The sequence below is a fragment of the Leopardus geoffroyi genome, chromosome E3 (assembly GCF_018350155.1).
Source record: "Leopardus geoffroyi isolate Oge1 chromosome E3, O.geoffroyi_Oge1_pat1.0, whole genome shotgun sequence".
NCBI classification, from domain to species: domain Eukaryota; kingdom Metazoa; phylum Chordata; class Mammalia; order Carnivora; family Felidae; genus Leopardus; species Leopardus geoffroyi.
In genome coordinates this window covers 19,243,749-19,263,313 of record NC_059340.1, presented here as the reverse complement: position 1 = coordinate 19,263,313, position 19,565 = coordinate 19,243,749, and the positions used below count along the sequence as shown (strand labels likewise).

Here is a 19,565-nt window from a genome sequence, read left to right as displayed (position 1 = left end):
GAGCCGGCCGCCCCGCCCACGCCGGTGGCGTAGCGTCAGGATGCCTCCGCATTTGTGTGAGATGTCACGACGTAGCGTGCAGTTCTTCCGCCATTTGGGTGTTCGTGGGCGGAGTCTTAAGTGCAAAGAAATCCCGGGTATGGACTAGCGACTGCCCCTCTTCGGGGGGTGGTGGTGGGCTTCTTGAGGAGCTATTCTTGACCTTGTCTGCTTTAAATAAAAGACTGATAGACACTCAGCATGTTGTAGATAAATGTATGCTAAATCCTGAAGTATTTTAAACGTAAGTGATTTAAAACCTAAATGGGTTCTCCGTGCCCTAGAATGAACCCTTAAACTGTAGTGACGGAGAGAATGTTTGAAGGTCAAAGAACTTAGGGTCTAATTCGAAATTCTTGATACTCACCTCTGCGATGAAGCCAGGCTTCATTCAAAATCAGTTGGGCATTAGGACATTAGGCTGGATGCACTGGATACAACTGTAATTTAACCGCTTCGTGTCTTCAAGGAGTTTAAGCTAGTTGTAGACCCAGACGATTAGATGAGATCTATCAGGTGAAGCATATGAGCACAGATAGGAGTTACACTGAATCCAGCGTTGGGCGATGAATTGCTAGGCAAGGGGAATAGGATGTGATGAGATAAAACGTCAACGTGGCAGGAATATAACATTAAAGAAGTTTTAAAAAAATGAGACCTGGGACTAGATTTTAAAGAGACTTGGACATTATGCTCAAAGTAGTGGGGAGCCTTTCACAGAAAAGGAAGAGACCAGATTTACATTTTTAGGAGGAGTACTCTGCAATGTGGAGAATGGAATAGAGCAGCGATGAGTCTGGTCTTAATCCCAGTGAAACTTTTCAGTATCTCAATCTTCCTTCACTCCAGGCATTAGCATTGGAAGCCTTCCCAAACCCTCTACCGCAAACAGGCACAGTATCTGGCTAAGAGTCACCCTTCCTTTTTGGGAAGTATGCCTTCACCCGTGTCTCACTCCAGGCATCGAGTGTGTTAGGTTCCCCTCCTGTGTGCTTGCCAGGCAAATTGCTCCGCTTCATTCTAAGACCTCCTTTCATTCTGTCTTGCTTGTGTCCGCTCCCTGAGAGTTGGGATCCTACTCTTTACCTGCAGTGCCTCGCACAGTACAGGTAGTCAATTGAATAACTTATGAAAGAAATGGATCCGAGTGGTAGCTTAAAGACTATGTCTCCTGGATGCCTAAATAATACAGATCTGGCGTTTTCCTGGTATTACTGGCACCCCTGGGTGCCCTGCCACCTCTCCAGCCTCTTTATGGGCACTTCCGTCTCCTCCACCTGCATCAAATTCTAAGTTTTAGCCTCGTGAAACTCCCATTTTCACGACACGCCTTACTCTTTTCCAACTCTTCCTTTACTTGTGCTGTTTCTTCACCTACCTTCTCGTTCGTCAAGCTCAGGTGTCCGTTCTTTTGAACGGCCTGTTGCCGACGCACTCCTTCAGGCTCTCAGAGTACTGGGATGGTTTTGCTTATACGGACCCCGAGGTTATAAAGGGCAGGGACTATATTTATTCATTTCCCTATCTGTTATGTCTAGCTCAGTGGCTGGCACAGAGTCACTCAAATTATTTGGTAAGTGAACGGACCGTTGCCTTACTATATGCAATTGAGAAATTGTATCACTGTGATTTGATATGGAATGATTTCCAGGAAGAAAGCAAAGCTTATAGTCTGTGCTACCTCTTGTTCACAGAAGGGAAAATAAAGAAACAAATGTATCTGCAAATTTTTGCAAAGGAAAGCACAAAAAGTATAACCCCCAAACTCATAAAATCGGTTACCTAATGAGGGCTCCCGGGTTGTTGTTTATGTTCTTGTTGAAGGAAACAACAGAGGGCGCCTGGGTGGCTCAGTCGGTTAAGCTTCCGACGTTGGCTTAAGTCGCTATCTGGCGGTTTGTGAGTTCAAGACCCATGTTGGGCTCCATGCTGCTAGCTCAGAGCCCAGAGCCTGCTTCAGATTCTGTGTCTCCCTCTCTCTCTGCCCCTCCACCGCTCACACTCTGTCTCTCTCCCTCAAAAATAAATAAGCATTAAAAAATTTTTTTTAAAAAGGAAAACAACAGAGCTCTGGAGAGAGGAAGACACTTCTTTGAGTATACCTTTTCATATAACTTGGACTTTTCAAATCATGTTTAATGGTCAACACTTTCTTTTTTTTAAACTTTTCTTTCTTAAGTTTACGTTGAGAGAGAGAGGCAGAAGAAAGCATGAGCAGAGGACAGGCAGAGAAAGAGAATCCTAAGCAGGCTCCACGCTCAGTATGGAGCCTGACGAGGGGCTCCATCATGAGTTCATGACCTGGGCCAAAATCAAGAGTTGGATGCTTAACTGGCTGAGCCACCCAGGTGCCCCAATTTTTTTGTTTTTTAATGTAAGCTCTACGCCCAACGTGGGGCTTGAACTCACAACCCCGAGATCAAAAGTCTCATACTTCATCAACGGAGCCAGCCAGGCACCCCTAATGGTCGACCGCTTCAAAAAGTTAAATCAACAGAGATGGATGGTAGCTAAAATCAGAATATAGACATAAATAAACGATCCCAACTCTATTTTAGATGAGTGAAAGTGACCCACTGAAAGAGGAAAAATAGAACTAATTCAAATAACTTTCAGGCACTCTCTGCCTACAGAAAAAAGAACTGCAAACCTTAAGTTCTTCTTAGTAGGTTTGCTATAGTGATAGTGGCATAGCAATTCTGAAATTACCTTGGGTATGGGGATTGAACATGCAAGTAAACAGACATTGCTGAGAAGGAGGATTATCATGCGGAAGTAGGGAAAAGCAAATATGGAAGGAAAGAAGTGAGCAAAACTTTAGTGGGGCTGGATCAGAACAGGAAATATCAGTATAAGACTTATGGGGAAAAAATAGATGATAGATTGACTGATTTACACATACCTAGTTCCCAGATCTTGGCTTCTAAATATTCCACAGAAAGATCCCAGGTCCCAGGGCCCTTTGAAGCTTCCTTCCTGATTCCAGCTTGGGGAGGAGCAAGGAAGATACCAGGGGAGTTTGGAATATTTTGTTGTGCCAGGAAGTAAGTACTAAAAAAAGTATTAGGGCATTAAAGGGACATAGGAACCATCGTGAAGAGGCCAAACCTGACACAGTTTGAGGATCCACAATATAGAAGTATAGTAATAGGTTATAACCCATTGAATAAAAGAGGAATCCATACATCCATACTGTTAATAGGTATAAATATACATGCATACACACACAAAAAGAAACATACAGGAGAAATAGCAAGACTGTATTCTTCAAAACTGTTCCATGGCATGAAAGACAAAGAAATGTTGAGGAACTGTTCCAGATTAAAGAAGGCTAAAATGACTAACAATAAATGAACTAGAGGGGCGCCTGGGTGACTCAGTCAGTTGAGCGTCCGACTTCGGCTCAGGTCATGATCTCGTGGTCTGTGAGTTCAAGCCCCGTGTCGGGCTCTGTGCTGACAGCTCAGAGCCTGGAGCCTGCTTCGGATTCTCTGTCTCCCTCTCTCTCTGTCCCTCCCCCACTCATGCTCTGTCTCTGTCTCTCTGTCTCTCTGTCTCTCTCTCTCTCTCTCTGTCAAAAATAAATAAACATTAAAAAAAAAAAAAGTGAACTAGATCCTGGCCTAGATCCAGGAAGAAAAAAAAAAACTGCTATAAAAGACATGGAGAAAATGGACAAATTTGTAATATAGACTGCATAATACATCCAGGATAATTTCCTGAATGTGATAACTATTGTAGGTGTGTAAAAGTATATTCTTAGTAAATATGCACTTAAGTATTCTATGGGGTAAAGGAATATGATATATCCAACCTGCTTTCAACTGGTTCAAATTATGTGTATGTATTTTCTTTATGTTCACACAGAAAAAATGATGAAGCAAATGTGGCACAATGTTAACTAGTGGATCTGGATAAGCTTTATTTTTCTTTTTTGTTTATTTTAAGATTTTATGTTTAAGTAATCTCTACACCCAATGTGAGGCTCAAACTCACAACCCCAAGATCAAGAGTTGCATGTTCTGACTGAGCCAGCCAGGGGCCCCATTCCGGGTAAACTTCATACTGAAGTTCGTTGTAGTAGCCTTTCAACTTCCTTGTAAGTTTGAAATTATGTTCAAAATAAAGAATTTACATATAAATAAGTAAATGTCATTTTAACACCCCTAAAGTTAGGGAAAGGAGTGAGTAAACCACGTAATTATATCTACTAAACATCCACAAACTCATTGATGAATTAAGCGAGGAGTTTTTAGTTCTCAGGAATACCCTTAGGCACTACACCAGTGTTCACGGCATTTTATCCGCATGTATCTGAGAAGTAGTCCCAGTTTGAGGCTCAAATGATACTAGGACTCCATTCATACAAAACAGTGAGGGCATATTCCTCACTTAAGACATGTCAGAGAGTGGCTGGGGCAACGAGATGAGATGTTCCTTATGATGAAAATTCGACTCTATGTCCCCAACACACATCCTACAAGGACACTCTTCCCCCATAAATGCCAAGATGTTTTTCAAGAAGAGGCAGCATCTGGTAGCAGAAACAATACAGGCCTAACAGGATATGGCCCAGAAGAGAAGAATTCTAGCTCTGCCTTTGTCTTTTACTAAGTCTACCGACTACAGCAAGTGATTGGACCTCTGAGGCCGCAGTCTCTGTCTAAAAGGAGAGGTCAGAATAGACGAAGGGTACCAAATTCAAATGCCTACATGAGAAAGATGGTAATAAAAAAGAGTGAAGCAAGGAGGCACCGTGACAAACTGGACAGCATGCGCTCTCTCTAAAAGGGGTCCCTGAGTGGCTCAGTCAGTTAAGCCTTTGACTTTGGCTCAGTCATGATCTCACGGTTCATGAGTTTGAGCCCTGCACTGGGCTCCCTGCTGATAGCACAGAGCCTGCTTTAGATCTTCTGTCCTCCTCTTTCTGTGCCCCTCCCCAGGTTATGCATGTGCATGTGAGCTCTCGCTCTCTCTCAAAAATAAACATGTTAAATAAAGAAATAATGAATGAATGAATGAATGAATGAATGAATAAATAAAAGAGATACCTGCTTCTCAGTTCCAATCAACTTCTGCCGGTAGGGTTGTGTTCTAGGATTGCCAGAGATCTTGACATGGAATGTTCTCCAGAATAGATCACATGCTAGGCCACAAAACAAGTCTTAACGAATCAAAAAGATCAAAGTCATACCATGCATATTTTCTGACCACAACACTATGAAACTAGAAGTCAACCACAAGACACAAGGTCTGGAAAGAGCACAAATCCGTGGAGTTTAAATAACATGTTACTAAGCAATGAATGGGTCAACCAGGAAATCAAAGAATAAATAAAAAAATTACATGGAAACAAATGAAAATGAAAGCATAATGGTCCAAAAATCTTTTGGATGTAGCAAAAGTGATTCTAAGAGGGAAGTTTATGGCAATACAGTCCTACTTCAAGAAGCAAGAAAAATCTCAAATAAACAACCTAACCTTACACCTAAAGGAGAAGGAGGAGGAGGAGGAGGAGGAAGAGGAGGAGGAGGAGAAAGAAGAAGAAGAAGAAGAAGAAGAAGAAGAAGAAGAAGAAGAATGACAATGACAACAACAACAAAACCCAAAACCAGCAGAAGGAAGAAAATAATAAAGATCAGAGCAGAAATAAATGATATAAAAACAAACAAAAACACCCACAATAGAACAGATCAATGAAACCAGGAGCTGTTCTTTGACAAGATCAACAAAATTGATAACCCCCTAGCCAGACTTATCAGACAGAGAAAAAGAGAAAGAGAGAGAGAGGACTCAAACAAACAAAATCACAAATGAAAGAAGAAAAATAACCAACACCACAATTTCTCAGAAATACAATTATAAGAGAATATTATGAAAAATTATATGCCAGCACATTGACCAACCTAGAAGAAATAGATGAATTCCTGGAAACATAAATTACCAAAACTGGAGCAGGAATAAATGGAAAATTTGAGCAGACTGACTACCAGCAATGAAGTTGAATCAGTAATCAAAAAACTCCCAACAAACAAAACCCCAGGACTAGATGGCTTCACAGGTTAATCCCACCAACCATTTAAGGAAGAGTTAATGCCTATGCTTCACAAACTATTCCAAAAAATAGAAGAGGAAGAAAAACTTCCAAATTCATTCTACGAGGCCAGTATTAGCCTGATACCAAACCCAAATAAAGACACCACGAAAAAAGAGAACTGCAATGTCAATATCTCTGATGAACGTGGATGCAAAAATCCTCAAGAAAATACTAGCAAACCAAATCCAACAGCACATTAAAAAAACTATATGCCATGATCAAGTACATTTATTCCCAGGATGCAAGGTGGTTCAGTACTCACAAATCAATCAACATGATACATCACATCAATAAGAGAAAGGATACAAACAATATGATCATTTCAATAAATGCAGAAAAAGCACTGGACAAAGTACAACATCCATTCATGATAAAAACCCTTAACAAGGTAGGTCTAGAGGGAATGTACCTAACATAATAAAGGCCATATATGAAAAACCCACAGTGAACAGAGTTTTTCTCCTAAGGTCAGGAACAAGACAAGGATGTCCACTCTCACCCCTTTTATTCAGCGTAGTACTTTAGTAGTCTCAGCCATGGCAATCAGACAGCAAAAAGAAATAAAGGACATCCAAATTGAAGTAAAACTTTCACTATTTGCAGATGACATGATACTATATATAGAAAAGACTCCACCAAAAAACCACTAGAACTGATCAATTCATTCAGTAAGTGAACAAAATACATGTACAGAAATCTGTTGCATTTCTATACACTAATAATGAAGCAGCAGAAGGAGACATTAAGAAAACAATCCCATTGGGGCGCCTGGGTGGCGCAGTCGGTTAAGCGTCCGACTTCAGCCAGGTCACGATCTCGCGGTCCGTGAGTTCGAGCCCCGCGTCGGGCTCTGGGCTGATGGCTCAGAGCCTGGAGCCTGTTTCCGATTCTGTGTCTCCCTCTCTCTCTGCCCCTCCCCCGTTCATACTCTGTCTCTCTCTGTCCCAAAAAATAAATAAACGTTGAAAAAAAAAAAAAAAAAAAGAAAACAATCCCATTTACAATTGCACCAATAATTTAAAAAAAAATAGCAGGAATAAACTTACCCAAAGAGGTGAAAGGCCTGCACTCTGAAAACTATAAAACACTGATGAAAGAATTTGAAGATGACACAGAGAAATGGAAAGATAGCCCATGCTCATGGATTGAAAGAACAAATATTGTTAAAATGTCTATATTACCCAAAGCCATCTACAGATTTAATGAACTCCCTATGAAAACACCAACAGCATTTTTCACAGAACTAGAACAGACAATCCTAAAATTTGTATGGAACCGCAAAAGACCCCAAACAGCTCAAGGAATCTTGAACAAGAGAAACAAAACTGGAAGGATCACAATTCCAGACTTTGAGTTATATCACAAATCTGTAGTAATCAAATCTGTATGGTATTGGCACCACAATAGGCACATAGGTCAATGGAACAGAATAGAAAACCCAGAAATAAACCCACAGTTAGAAGATCAATTGATATTTGACAAAGCAAGAAGGAATGTCCAGTGGGAAAAAGATAGTTCTTCAACAAATGGTGTTGGGAAAACTGTACAACATGCAGAAGAATGAAACTGGACTGCTTTCACCACACACAAAAATAAACTCAAAATGAATTAAAGACGTAAATGTGAGACCTGGAACTATAAAAATCCTAGAAGAGAGCACAGGCAGTAATTTCTCTGACATTGGCCATAGCAACATTTTTCTAGATGTTTCCTCAGGCAAGGGAAATAAAAGCAAAAATGAACTGTTGGGACTTCCTCAAAATAAAAAGCTTCTTCACAGCAAAGGAAACAATCAACAAAACTATAAGGTGAAAAAGCAAAAACAAAAAACTCCTAACAGGCAATCTACTGAATGGAAGAAGATATTTGCCAATAACATATCCAATAAAGGGTTAGTATGCAAAATATATAAAGAACTGATAGAACTCAACAGCCCCCAAACAAATAACCCAATTAGAAAATGGGCAGGAGACATGAACAGACATTTCTCCAAAGAAAATATCCAGATGGCCACCAGACACATGAAAAGATGCTCAACATGACTTATCAGGGATACGCAAATCAAAACCACAATGACATTATCACCTCACACCTGTCAGAATGGCTAAAATCAAAACCACAAGAAACAACAAATGTTGGTGAGGATGTTGAGAAAAAGGAACCCTCCTGTACTATTGATTGGAATACAAACTGGTACAGCCACTGTGGAAAATATTAAGGAACCTCCTCAAAAATTTAAACATAGAGCTACTCTATGATCCAGTAATCACGCTACAAGGTGTTTATGCAGAAAATACGAAACACCAATTCAAAGGGATATGTGCACCCCTACATTTATTGCAGCATTATTTACATCAGCCAAATTATGGAAGCAGCCCAAGTGTCCATTGATAGACGAAGGGATACAGAAGATGTGGTACACACACACACACACACACACACACACACAGGAATATTATTCAGCCATAAAAGAATGAAATCTTGCCATTGCAACAACATGGACACAACTAGAGAGTATAATGCTAAGTGAAATATGACAGAGAAAGATAAATACCATATAGTTTCACTCATATGTGGAATTTAAGAATCAAAACAAATGAATAGAGGGAAAAAGAGAGAGACAGAGACAAACCGAGTAACAGACCCTTAACTATAGAGAACAAACTGATGGTTACCAGAAGGGAGAGGGGTGGTGGGATGGGTGATGGGGATTAAGGAGTGCACTTGTGGTGATGCGCACAGGTTGATGTATGAAACTGTTAAATCACTCTATGGTACACCTGAAACTAACAGAACACTGTATGTTAACCGTACTGGAATTAAAATTAAAAACTCAATGAAAAAAAAAATACCTCACAAAGATAAAAGAAAAGTATACTCTCAGGAACTTGGAAATAACCACAGGTTGAGACCGTGGATCAGCTGATCCCCTTGTGAGTTGGACTTGAGCTAAGAATCCATCTATTACCTGACCACCTTCAGCCCCTACCTTGATTGGTGGGCCATAGCACCATTGGATCCCCCAAGGAATTAGCATCAATTCAGAGCCAGTATCTAGTAATTCTCAAAAGGTCTGGGTATTTTCTTTCCCCTAATACACAGTTACTCCAATAAACCTCCACAGTTCCTTTCTCAAGGAGATGTAATCTCCCTTTTAATCAAGGTGCTCTGAGTCTATGCTGACTTAGGTCTAGAAACTGGGAGACAGACTGTGGCTTCCCAATGTAGTGACTCAAGTTAGATTTTTTGGCTACCAGAGCAAACATTTTTTTTCTGTTACACAGATCAAACAACTTTTTCGTAGGCTGCTCATCCTTTGGTTCTTAAGAACATGGTGACCAATCAGCCACTGCCAAAGATTGCTGTGGGCCAAAGTCTTCTGATTACTGGCACGTCCCTGCTGCCCTTTACAGCAGATGTACCCATCATATCTTTGGCGGAAATATACTGTCTATAGCCTCTGCTACTTCAGGTTCCTGTCCTCACCGAAATCAGGGAGCCCCCGTGATAAACCCATTGCGTGGTGAATCCTCTATGGAATACCTGGCTTACACAAACACAGAGCAACAACAGAGATTTTTCAGTGATGCAGGCACTTTCCTCACCAGTGTATTTCTCAATGCCTTAGTGAAGGAAATACCTTCTAGGAATTCTCGTGGAATGCGGTTAGGAGGGAGGTATGTCGATTGCACATGATAAGTCTACTCCGATACTCCTATCTCGCTAAGCCTTTGGATTCTTTCTTCCACATTACGAAGGGAGCTCGGGTATCCCAACTCCATTACGGCAGGCCAGTGCTGAGTTTAAAGCTGAGTTTCAGTCGGCTTACCAAGTAAACTGTTAGGACCACTTCCATCTGCATGAGTCGACACATCTCCAGACTCTCTCGTAAGTGCACCCGCATCAAAGAATTTGACCCAACCTAGTGCTCTATTTTGCTCCACTTGGCCTAATATCCTTAGGATCCCCTTCCATACATATTCTCCAGGTGTTTGCTGATACGTCTTGGTCAAGTCTTGTCCTTTTACTGTGTAAGTGATTTCCTCCTAAGCTATAGCGTGCACCTAAATCCTCTGGACTCACTGAAAGCTGACCCTTATTATGGGTCTAATGGCATCAAGAAAGGGTTGTGATGGTTTAAAAAAATTTTTTTTAAGTTTAGTTTAAAAAAAAAAACTAAACATTTTTTTTTTAAATTTTTTTTCAACGTTTATTCATTTTTGGGACAGAGAGAGACAGAGCATGAACGGGGGAGGGGCAGAGAGAGAGGGAGACACAGAATCGGAAACAGGCTCCAGGCTCCGAGCCATCAGCCCAGAGCCCGACGCGGGGCTCGAACTCCCGGACCGCGAGATCGTGACCTGGCTGAAGTCGGACGCTTAACCGACTGCGCCACCCAGGCGCCCCAAAAACTAAACTTATTTTGAGAGACACAGAGACAGCACAAGGTGGGAGAGGGAGAGAGAGAGAGAATCCCAGCAGGCTCCATGCTGCCGGGAGTCTCTTATGTTTTGCCCCCCTCCCTGTTTTTATATTATTTTTGCTTCCCTCCCCTTGTGTTCATCTGTTCTGTCTTAAAGTCCTTATATGAGTGAAGTCATATGATATTTGTCTTTCTCTGACTAACTAATTTCGCTCAGCATAATGCCCTCCAGTGCCATCCACGTAGTTGCAAATCGTGTGACTGTTTTAAGGAGGATGAACATCTTCTTCCAAGGAATCTGTCCCAGGTGAGGTTATCATGGAGTTTTCCATAATCTCCCCAGATATTGGAAGGCAAGGTACTTCTACTGGCAAGCACCCAGAAAACTGATTTTCAGCTTCATCATGGTTCAATAAGACGTTCCTATTCCAGGTTTCAGGATCCCATTTTTTTTTTATTTTTTCATTTTTATTAAAAAATTTTTAAATGTTTGTTTATTTTTGAGAGAGAGACAGAGCATAAGCAGGGGAGGGGAAGAGAGAGGGAGACACAGAATCTGAAGCAGGCTCCAGGTTCTGAGCTGTCAGCACAGAGGCCAACGTGGGGCTTGAACCTATGAACCGTGAGATCATGACCTGAGCAGAAGTCAGATGCTTCACCGACTGAGCCACCCAGGTACCCTAGGATCACATTCTTTCACAATCAGTGCCCAGAAGTTCACATAAGAAACTTGTGAGACTGGGAATTTAACTGTTATTGTAATTCATTAACTCACAGAATTCGTTTTTAAAAAAAATTTTTTTTAATGTTTATGTATTTATTTTTGAGAGAGAGAGAGGGAGAGAAAAAAAAAAAAAAACGAGCACAGAGATGGGGGAGGGGCAGAGAGAGACACACACAGGCAGAATCCAAAGCAGGTTCCAGGCTCTGAGCTGTCAGCACAGAGCCTGACGCGGGGCTCAAACCCACGAACTGCAAGATCATGGCCTGAGCCGAAGTCGGATGCTCAACCAACTGAGCCACCCAGACACCCCACAGAATTCATTTTTAAAACCAGCTTAATTAATCCATAAGTAAAATACAACATATTGAACACATACCAAGTGACAATTTTGATATATGTAGACATATTCATATACCTGTGAGACCATCACCACAGCAGAAATAGTGAACACATTCATTACTCCAAAAGTTTCCTTGTGACCCTTTGTAATCTCTCCCACCTGCCCCTCTCCACAACCCCCCATCCCCAAGAAACCACTGATCTGCTTTCTGTCACTACAGATTATTTGCGTTTTCTAGAATGGGAGTCGGCAAACATTTTCTGTAAAGGGCCAATGGTAAATATTTTAGATGTGGACAACAGGCAAAAATGAAGATATTATATAGGTACTTGTATAGCAAGAGAGAAAAAAATTTTATTTGTGAGATTAAAAGAACAATAATTGAGTCCAACTTTTGTAATACAAATCTACTAATGCAAAGAAGTTTCTATAACATTTTATTTAATTGATGTTCAGACTTAGTGTTCCCTCTCATCAAAATCTATCACCAACATTTATCTGTTAAATCTGATTTGTAACACAATGTTTAAAAATGTCTTCCACCCTGGGGCCCCTGGGTGGCTCCGTTGGTTAAATGTCTGACTCTTGATCTTGGCTCAGGTCTTGATCTCAGGGTCGTGAGTTCCAGCCCTGGACTGGGCCCCATGCTGGACGTGGAGATTGGGTGTTGCCAAATACAGATGTCAATTCATAAGTATATGATTTTACCTCATCATATTCATCATTTGAAAATCAATTATAGAATCCTATTAGAGTGTTCATCTGCTATTTGCTGTTTAGCATTTCACCACACTGGAGTTTGATCACTTCCAACTGAAGGGTAAGTGGAATTGCCTCAGTCACACAAGTGGATTTTGAAATATGGAAACTTGCTTTGTACTTGTTTTGAAGTCCTAAAAATGCTGCTGGAATTGTAGTTTGAGTTTGGAAAATAAAGCTACTACAAATTTATGTGGGCATGGAGATCTTTTTTACTTTTTACTTTTTACACCATGTGTCTAAAACAGCTTGACGTTAGTTGTAATTCAAACAATATTATCAAAATTACTTCACAGCAATATAAGTTATGTATATAAGTGCTATTTTGCCTTATAATTTTAGGTCGAATTCATTAAGAAACCTTGTCAAGTCTGCAACAAAAGCTAGTTACCAAGGCCATTCAGTGTTTGACAGTAATGGCTGGGAGTGGGTCTTCTCATTCAGAAACATTTCAATCTGAACCTTGAGTTCAGGGGCGCCTGGGTGGCTAAGTCAGTTAAGCACCAGATATCGGCTCAGGTCATGATCTCACAGTTCGTGGGTTTGAACCCTGTGCTGGAGTCTGTGAACTCCAGAACCTGGGGCCTGCTTGAGAGTCTGTGTCTCCCTCTCTCTCTGCCCCTCCCTGACTCGCACTCTGTCTCTCTGTCTCAAAAATAAATAAACACTACAAAAAAGTTTTTTTAAACCCTGAGCTCAAAACACCCCACTTTGGTACTGCTAAGACATCAAATTGCTATGTGGTAGGGTAAGTCAGAACATTCAGCTTCTATTTCTTTTTTTTTTCTTTTTTTTTTTTTTTTAATTTTTTTTTCAACGTTTGTTTATTTTTGGGACAGAGAGAGACAGAGCATGAATGGGGGAGGTGCAGAGAGAGAGGGAGACACAGAATTGGAAACAGGCTCCAGGCTCCGAGCCATCAGCCCAGAGCCCGACGCGGGGCTCGAACTCACGGACCGCGAGATCGTGACCTGGCTGAAGTCGGACGCTTAACCGACTGCGCCACCCAGGCGCCCCTCTCAGCTTCTATTTCTAACAAAAATTTATAATGGTTAAGTCCACAAGAACAAATGAAATTCATGTAATAGATTCAAATAACTTCTGCAAAGTATCTACTGATGAATAATACAATTAATAATTACAGGCTTTAAACACCCTTCATTATCACAAGGTTTGTAAATTTGTTTGACGAAGACCTTTTCAACTCAACGTGTATTTTTATCAGCATTGGTGGTAACACATCTTAGCAGGTTCCACTTCAGTTTGTAATGAATTAGCGTTTCCTCAATTTCTTTAAAAATATTTTTACCTGTTATTCCACCCAGATTATTCATAGAAGCTAATTCTTGAATCACGTCCAACTCACCACTGATTCCTCAACTAAACAACACCAAATAAGTAGTATTGGTAACATCTATTAAGTCATTAAACATCTGGAAGAACCACTTGAAATCGTTTGTCTTGTTGTTTTTTTTTAAACATTCTTAATGTTTATTTATTTTTGAGAGAGAGCGGCAGAGCCTGAGTGGGGGAGGGGCAGAGAGAGAGGGAGACACAGAATCCAAAGCAGGCTCCAGGCTCCGAGCTGTCGGCACAGAGCCCGATGTGGGACTCGAACTCACGGATCTGAGCCGAAGTCAGACACTTAACCGACCAAGCCACCCAGGAGCCCCTGTCTTGTTTTTTAATTGTTATTATGTTGCCTTCGATTTTCTAACTCTTTGAGCAACTCTTCTCACTTAATGGCTAATAGTCTCAAAACAAGTTTATTTTCTCTGGCTATTTTTTCTTTGGCTATTTTTGTCATCAAATATGATTTAATGAATAAACTACTTGGAAACTGTGGTTGTAGTCTTTCTTCTGTAGTTTTTATTTTTGTGGAGAAATTCTGCTAAAATCTACTTTAAGTTTTCTTTTGTCCCCCCTAACTATTGCTTCTCTGTGAGTTAGGAATATTACGACGAGTATGATGAGTACCCGATCTGAGAAGTCAATGTGCATTGTTCTTTTGGTTTGTTTTTTTTTGTTTTTTGTTTTTGTTTTGTTTTTGAGAGAGTAAGTGAGAGAGAGGAAGCACGCGTTTGCACGTAAGCAGGGGAAGAGCAGAGAGAGGGAATCTGAAGCAGGCTCCAAGCCCAGTGTGGAGCCCAAGGGAACGTGGGGCTCTATCTCACAACCGTCAGATCCTTGTCCGAAGCTGAAATCGACAGTCAGCCACTTAACCGCCCGAGCCATCCCGGCATCCCAAGGTCAATGTGAATTGTGTTCTAGCACCCCTGCAGCATCACTAAACCATAAATACAACGCGTTGCCACCTAACTCAGGAACAAAATAATCTATACTTGAGTGCCACCTTTTTTCTTATTTTGACTTGAACTGGTAATTTTTTGAAGAAAAATCACAGTATGGTAATATGCATGGCACTGGAAACCCTTGTCACATTAAACTGTGCCACTGTGACTTGCAGCACCTCTAGGAGCAGCTGGAAGTGACAAGAGTGCCAGAACACTCTAGTCTCTTTCCCGATTATTTAATTAAACTATTGTAGCTCAACAGGAGCAATAGACAATAAATAAACTAATGGGTGTGTGTGTGTGTGTGTGTGTGTGTGTGTGTGTGTGTATTCTTATAAACTTGATAGACCCTGACATTTGAATTTCATGATTTTCACATGTCATTCTTATTTTGCTTTTTTCCAACCAGTTAAAACTGCACAAATCATTCTTAGTTCGCAACCATACAAAAGCAGGCAGGAAGCTAGATTTGGCTTACAGTCCGTAGTTTGCCAACCCCTGATCTAAACACTAATGAATCGGGGCGCCTGGGTGGCTCAGTCGGCTGAGCGTCCCACTTCGGCTCAGGTCACAATCTCGCAGTTCGTGGGTTCGAGCCCCGTGTCGGGCTCTGTGCTGACAGCTTGGAGCCTGGAGCCTGCTTCCGATTCTGTGTCTCCCTCTCTCTCTGCCCCTCCCCTGCTTGCTCTCTGGCTCTCAAAAAGAAATAAACATTAAGAAAAAATAAGCAGTAACGAATCACAAATGTATATCTCAAGCTATAATCTGTACCTTGAACTTCATGCTTACATAGTCAAGTGTCCGCTTACATCCTCAGTATATCGTATATCTCAAAAAGAAGCCATTCAAACCTATCGTCCTAGTCATTCCCCCCCCCCCAAAAAATTTCATCATGAAAAATTCCAAAAATACAAAATGACCAAAAGGAATTTATAGCGAACATCTGAATACCCACAAACAAGGTTCTATCATTGACATTTTACTATACTTGTGTTGGTAGAAGACCCTAGTATAAGATACATACCTAAAATCAGAATGGCTGGGTCACACGGGATGTGTATGTTCACTTTGTAAGAAACTGCCAAACCGTATCTACTCAGTTCCAGTTGTTCCACATTCTTGTTGATGCTTGATATGATCAGCCTTTAAATTTTAGTTATTCGAGGGGCGCCTGGGTGGCTCACTCGGTTACGTGTCCGACTTCACCTCAAGTCATGATCCTGCTGGTCCCCAGTTTGAGCCCCGCGTCGGGCTCTGTGCTGACGGCTCAGAGCCTGGAGCCTGCTTTGGATTCTGTGTCTCCCTCTCTCTCTGCCCCTCCGCCGCTAGCCTCTGTCTTTCTCTCTTTCATAAAAATAAACATTAAACAAATTTTTTTTAAAGAATGTCTTTTGAAGAGTATACATTTTTTATTTTGATGAAGTCCAATTTGTAATTTTTTTCTTTCATGGATTGTCCTTTTGAGGTTGATCTGAGAAGTCTTTGCCTTAATTGAAAGTCACAAGGATTTTTTTCCTGTTTTTTTTTCCTTGGAAGTTTTATAGTTTTAGATTTTACATTAAGGTCTATGATTTTGAGTTACTTTTTATCTTATTATGTTAAAAATTTTTTTATATTTCTTTTTTTAACGTTTATTTATTTTTGAGACAGAGACAGAGCATGAACAGGGGAGGGGCAGAGAGAGAGGGGGAGACAGAATCGGAAGCAGGCTCCAGGCTCTGACCTCTCAGCACAGAGCCCAATGTGGGGCTCGAACTCACGAGCCGTGAGATCATGACCCGAGCCGAAGTCGGACGCTCAACCGACTGAGCCACCCAGGTGCCCCTTATCTTTTTTTTTTTTTTTTTCAATGTTTATTTATTCTTGAGAGAGAAACAGAGTGTGAGCAGGGGCGGGACAGAGATAGATGGAGACACGGAAGCTGAATTGAGGTACTTTTTGTATATGGAATGAGATATGGATCAAAGTATTGGGGGGGATATGGATAAATAATTAATCTAGCACCACTTGTTGAAAAGATACCCTTTCTCCATTGTATTACTTTAGTGCCTTTGTCAAAAGTCAGTTGTCCATATATGTGCGTGTTTATGTCTGCATTTCCTACGCTGTTTCACTGATCAATTTGTCTGTCTTTACGAGACTACACTGGTTTTGATTACTGTAGCTTTATAATAAGACTTGAGATTGTTATAGTGGTAGCCCTCTACTTTGTTCTTTTTTCAGAGTTGTTTTGACTATTCTCTAGGTCCTTTGCGTTTCCATATACATTTTATTTTTTTATTTTATTTTATTTTTTTTAAATTTTTTTTTTCAACGTTTATTTATTTTTGGGACAGAGACAGAGCATGAACGGGGGAGGGGCAGAGAGAGAGGGAGACACAGAATCGGAAACAGGCTCCAGGTTCTGAGCCATCAGCCCAGAGCCTGACGCGGGGCTCGAACTCACGGACCGCGAGATCGTGACCTGGCTGAAGTCGGACGCTTAACCCACTGCGCCACCCAGGCGCCCCTCCATATACATTTTAGAAATAGCTTGTTAATTTCTACCCCCCCCCCCGCCCAAAAAAGTCTGTTGGGATTTAGTTTGAGATTGCATAGACCAGTTCCAGAAGAATTGTTGTCTTAACAATATTGAGCCTTCCCATCAATGAACAAAGGAGGGCTCTCTTTTTGTCGAGATGGTTTATCTGTCATTTCTCTCGGACATACTTTGTAGTTTTCAGTGTTACACGCCTTTCACATCTTTTGTTAAGTTTAGCCCTAAGCATTTCATTTTTGGTACTTTTGAAAATGTTTTTTTAAAAATGTCAACTGTTTGTTGCTACAATATAGACGTACAAGACGTACAAGCCACCTGGGTGGCTCGGTCGGTTAAGCATCCGACGTTGGCTCAGGTCACGATCTCATGGTTTGCAAGTTCGAGCCCCACATCAGGCTCTGTGCTGACAGCTCGGAGCCTGGAGCCTGCTTCGGATTTTGTGTCTCCCTCTCTCTGCCCTCCCTCCCTTGCTCACGCTCTCTCTCTCTCTCTCTCAAAAATAAACATTAGAAATTAAAAAAAAAAAGAAATACCACAGATTGTTGTACGTTGGTCTTGTGGTCTACAACCTTGCTACACTCACTTATTGGTTCTTGTAGCACTTTATGCAGATTTCATTGGCCCCTATACAGGGATGATTGGGTCCTCTATGAAAAAAAGAATTTAATTTCTTTCTGAGAGGGTAACTCTGGTCCTTGCTACTTCATCTTCGTTGGAAGCAGAAATCCTCCAGGCAATTTTTATTTTGGATTTTAAGCAAAATCAGCACCGGGGCTAGAAGAACTATAGTCATTTTAGGGCCGTATGGAAGCTCTCTGGTTGCGAGACCGTGGCAGGGATCTGAGCGTGAAAGCACCTGAATTTGTCATTTTCCCTCCGTAAGCGGACACTGCACTTTGAAGAACCCACTGCGCACTACACATCTCATAGTTATCATTACTGATGTGACCGTCCAGTCCAACAGCCACGTGGGCTCCCAAAATACGTGCTTGAGTCACTCATCAAAGAAGCCACAGGTGACAGTTTGATTAATTGTGACACCACTGTATGCCATGGATTACTAATATCTTATCTCCCGTTTTATTTTTTTATTTTTTTAATTTATTTTTTTTAACATTTATTTATTTTTGAGACAGAGAGAGACAGAGCATGAATGGGGGAGGGGCAGAGAGAGAGGGAGACACAGAATCGGAAGCAGGCTCCAGGCTCTGAGCCATCAGCCCAGAGCCTGACACGGGGCTCGAACTCACGGACCTCGAGATCGTGACCTAAGCTGAAGCCGGACGCTCAACCGACTGAGCCACCCAGGCGCCCCCCTATCTCCTGTTTTAAAGGAGCTCCAACCCAATGACATGACCAAACAAATCCCAAAATTCCATCCTTGTGGATCTATCTCCTGGCGCCTCCCTTAGTACTAATTCTTTTTTTTTTTTTTTAAGTTAATTAGTTAGTTTATTTATTTATTCATTTAGAGAGTGTGAGGGAGGGAGAGGCATAGAGAGAAGGAGAGAGAGAGAGAGAGAGAGAGAGAATCCTAAGCAGGCTCTGCACTATCAGCGCGGAGCCCGAAGTGGGGCTCTAACCCAGGAACCATGAGATTGTGACCTGAGCTGAAATCAAGAGTTGGACTCTTAACCGACTGAGCCCCCCAGGCGCCCCTCTCTTGGTACTAATTCTGTATCGGTCAGGATTCAGTCAGGAGGCAAAAACAGTAATTTGAACAGGGAAGTTTTAACACAACGGATGATGAGCTATTTACATGGCATTGCTGCTAAGTACAAATAAAAGAGAACTCTAAAAAGTTAGCATAGGCTGAGGGAGAGTACCCAAGAAAGTAACAAACTTAAAAAGGGGGTGCCCGGCGCAAAGCTGGGATGCAGACCTTATTGGAGAGATCTGACTGCAGGACGATGGATGGTGCGGAGAAGTTTGCGGGCCGTAGCCAGTCAGTGGAGGCTGGTGGCCGGGGAACTGTAAACAGGAAACCCATGCACCCAAGTGCCGGTGTGCTGAGGCTGTCAGGCAGGGAGCCACCAAGTGGGATTGGCAAGCTGAAAGCTGAATGTCACCGGGTGTCCAGTGCGGCGCTGCCTGCCACGGTCAGCAGAGAAAAACAAACCAAAAAGACAAAACAAAACCCATAGAAGAAACACGAAAAGCCCCTTCTTCCCACAGTGTTCCTCTACCGCCCTCTACTGGCAAGCCGAAATGTTTACCAGTTCCAATTCCAGAAGCAAGCAAAGCAACTAAGAGGCAATAAACTGGTAACTGGCATACTGTGCTTGATAGTCGTTGTACTTTTCACCAGTACGGACGTAGAGTTAAAAAAAAAAAAAAAAAAAAAAAGGAC

The 19,565-nt window shown here is 41.6% G+C and overlaps 1 long non-coding RNA gene across 1 annotated transcript; it reads right to left on the bottom strand.

Moving 5' to 3' along the window:
* Positions 1–2: 2 nt before the first annotated feature.
* On the bottom strand, positions 3–3,398 carry LOC123589704. The gene is made up of 3 exons (XR_006708436.1): positions 2,942–3,398; positions 407–613; positions 3–115 (listed from the first exon to the last, which is right to left on the bottom strand). It is a non-coding gene; the product is annotated as an uncharacterized LOC123589704 (long non-coding RNA).
* Positions 3,399–19,565: the final 16,167 nt, after the last annotated feature.